Raw genomic sequence first — 3,770 nt, 5'->3', positions numbered from 1 at the left:
TTAACATTCATACCAGGCTCACAATGCTTGTTTCAGGCCATATAAAGATTTTATGAGTTTACATACTTTCTATTCTTGTCCTTTCATAACAAAAAAATTTGGTTGAGACATAAAGACATTCTCTTTCAGATCTCTTTACAAGAAAGCAACCTTCACATCCATTTGATGAATTTTACATCCATTTTATACTACTAAAATAAAAAGAATTCAGATGGAATTTAGATAGTCACCCATATTTATGGAAAAACAAAAAAACAAAAAAAATTGTCAAATAATTTTAACCATAGAGAAGCACCGTAAGGTGTGCCACAAACAGATAAAAGCTACCAATTCAAAATATAAACGTAATGATGAATAATCATGGAAATGTATGTCTTCCTTTTCTAAAACTTTGCTTGCAAAAGCTATGCCTGCAGTTGTTTGAGCTTTGCTTCAATGGAGGCTATAATGGTGTACACCTCATCAATCCATGGTTGTAAATGTGCCTTCAAAACTGCTTCCTTAAGCCGAGCATCATCCACCTTCTCCTTGAGCGCTTTAGCCTGCTGCATCCTCACGAGCCTCTATGCAAGGGAAACCATCTGTGCAGTCCCTTTTACTTCATTGTTTCTCTGTTGTTCCTCGCGCGCCTCTGTTTCTACACGTTGTATGTTCGGGTCCTCCTGCAGGGTGGTGAGAACCTAGAACAACTGCTCGAGCATCTTTGTGCAGTTTGTCACTGCACTGTTAACCTCCGCTATTGTTGTTGTAATCATGATGGCGTGCTTTTCCTTAACCTCTGGCAGAGTTGAAGGTTGCACCTTCAATTGCAGTTCTGTTATCTGAAGGTTCATCTCCAGCTGAACCCTGGCCATTTCCTCTTTTGCCTCATGCACCTCTGCTGCTAATTTTCGGACGTGAACTTCCACTGGTTCTTCTGCTTGGATGGCCAACTCTGGGTCCATCTGGCAGGCTTCCTCTACCACCTGCACTATTTGTCTATTCTGCGCTACTACATCATCATGCTGCAGGCTCAATTGTTCAATGTTGATGCGCTACTCGCTCATTACCTGGATCGGGTGACCCTCCCTAGCTCGTATTTTTGTGGTAACTCCATCCTGCAAAATATAGAGTGTCCTTGGAGGGAGCGCAACTATGTTTAATCTGATTCCCTTCAACCCGTTGACCATAGGCCTGTCGGCCTCATTTTTTGTAACGAGTGCTACATCTGGTAGCACTATGGTGTTGGTCATTCGGGCGAGCAACATTTCCTTGGCCGTGGATGTGCCTACTGTGAGGATGGTTGACACAGTGCCAGCCTGTGGGGCGTGCACCTACAGCTCCTAGCCCACGTAGTTAACCAGGGGGTTAGAGGGGGGCGGAGCCCCCCCTTTGTTGTGCCGATTACATAGCAGGGGGGTCACAGAGGGTTTGAGGGGTGCAGGAAACCCCACTCTTTGGGGTCCAGGGTAGCGCCTCAGAAAATTTTGGTTTTGGAACTATGTTAGGTTGGGCAGACCCACCTATGGTTTTGTGCATGATTTTCGCACATGTTTTTGGACGCGATAGTTTTTGGTCCATGGTTTTGGACGAGATGGTCTTCGGTCCATGGTATTGGATGCTTTGGCATGTATAAATATGTATTATAAAATTGAAAGGAACATAATGAAAAATCAAGCTGGTAGTCTCGGTTTTGGGATCTAGGGGAAAATCTCTATGTATATGTGTTTTATGTGTTATGCTCTCGCATTGTTTATTTTATGTGTTTTAGAATTCATATGCAGACAATTTTTGTACGGGGTTAAAACCTACATTTGGTATCAGAGCAATTTTGGATTCAAGGGGATGCCTTTGTTGCTGAGGGGTTTCGCTCAGGCCTGTGGTAGACCTTGTTCAGTGGGAGATCTATGAGATCAATTCTAGTGGTGAAATAAGATGACGAGCAGTGGAAAGATTGAGATCGAGAAATTTAATGGTCAAAGTTTTGAGTTATGGAAACTCAAGATGGAGGATCTGTTGGTGGATAAAGATCAGTGGATCATGGTAGATCCGGGTACTAAACCAACGAGAGTGTCCGATGAATAATGGAAGAAGTTGGATCGGAAGGCAAAGAGAACAATATGATTGTGTGTCTCAGATTCAGTATTGCTAAATGTATCAGGGGAAGCTACGGTGAAGTCTTTGTGGGATAAGTTAGGGACTTTGTACCAATCTAAGTCTCTAGTGAATTAAACTGTTCCTGTGGAAAAAGCTTTATAACCTGAGGATGAAAGATGCAGACTCAGTGATAGAGCATCTGAACACATTTAATACTGTGGTAAGTCAGTTAGCATCCATTGATATTAAAATTTCAGATGTAGATAAGTGTGTCAATTTGTTGTGTTCTCTAACAAATTCACGGGATAGTCTGGCTATTGCAATAGGTAGCAATGCAATTGCCTTGCAGTTTGATGAAATAGTCTCATCCTTGCCGATGGAGGAGATGAGACATAAAAATATGTAAAGACAGAATGGTGATGCCTTGTCTATACAAGGATGGCCCCAGAACAAAAACAAAAATAATTCATTGAGTGGGAGATCTAAATCTCCAGGAAAACCTATAAAGGTGGTGTGCTGGAAATGCAGAAAGGAAGGGCACTACAAAAGGGACTGTAAATCTAAAGCTCTTGATAAAGGGAAGGGATTTGATGATGCTCCTTATGCAGAGGCAAAAACCACCTCAAATGAAGGTGGGGATGTGTACTTTTCTTCTTCAAGTACACATGTAGATCATGAGGCATGGTTGATTGACTCAGGTGCATCCTTTCACTTCATTCCCCATAGAGAGTGGTTCTGCGAGTATGGGAAATACGATGGTGGCAATGTCTTCTTAGGGGATGATAATAAGGCTAGAATCATTGGTCACGGAAAAGTAAAGTTGAAGTTACAAGGTGGAAGGCTTAGAACACTTCTGAGTGTTCTGCATATTCTTGCATTGGCTAGAAATCTAATTTCCGTAAGCAAGTTGGATGATGCAGGTGTAAAAACAATGTTTGAGAAGGATACCTGCAAGATGGTTCGGGGAGCACTGGTATTGATGTGGGGAGTTCAGATTGGAACTCTGTAAAAGCTGCAAGGTATCACGGTTGTTGATGGGTGCAACAGTTCTGTGGTTCCTAAAAGTGGAGCAAAAAATCTAGTGGTCTCTGGAGAGAAGACCATGCTGTGGTATCAAAGGCTTGGACATATTAGAGAGAAGGGCCTTCGAATACTCCATGGTAAAGGTATGAGTAATAGCTCTATGGATTTTGATTTCTGTGAAAATTGTGTATATGGGAAGCAAAATCAGGTGAGTTTCCCCTCTGGTGGTAAGAGGGCAAAACATATATTAGAGCTTGTGCATGGTGATGTGTTTGGACCTGTGAAGGTTCCATCACTGGGTAAGTCTGTGTACTATGTATCATTTATAGATGACTTCTCAAGGAATACATGGATATATTTCCTTAAGAAGAAATCTAAAGTCTTTGATAGGTTTAAAGAATTCAAGGCTCTGGTGGAAAACCAGATAGAGAAGAAGATAAAGGTGCTGAGGACAGATAACAGTGGAGAGTTTTGCAGTAAGGAATTTGAAGAATTCTGTAAGAAGTGTGGTATAGCATGGCAGAAGAATACTCCATATACAACTCAACAAAATAGAGTTACATAAAGAATGAATAAGACGTTGATGGAAAGGACAAGAAGCATACTCAGTGGTGTTGGGTTAGGACAAGAATTCTAGGTAGAGGCGGTGGAGACAACATGTTACCTAGTCA

The sequence above is a fragment of the Pinus tabuliformis genome, chromosome X, assembly GCF_031772625.1.
Source record: "Pinus tabuliformis cultivar Carrire ecotype Pingquan chromosome X, CPIR1, whole genome shotgun sequence".
Classification (NCBI taxonomy): domain Eukaryota; kingdom Viridiplantae; phylum Streptophyta; class Pinopsida; order Pinales; family Pinaceae; genus Pinus; species Pinus tabuliformis.
The sequence above is the reverse complement of the archived record's forward strand: the minus strand, read 5'-3'. Positions refer to the sequence as shown.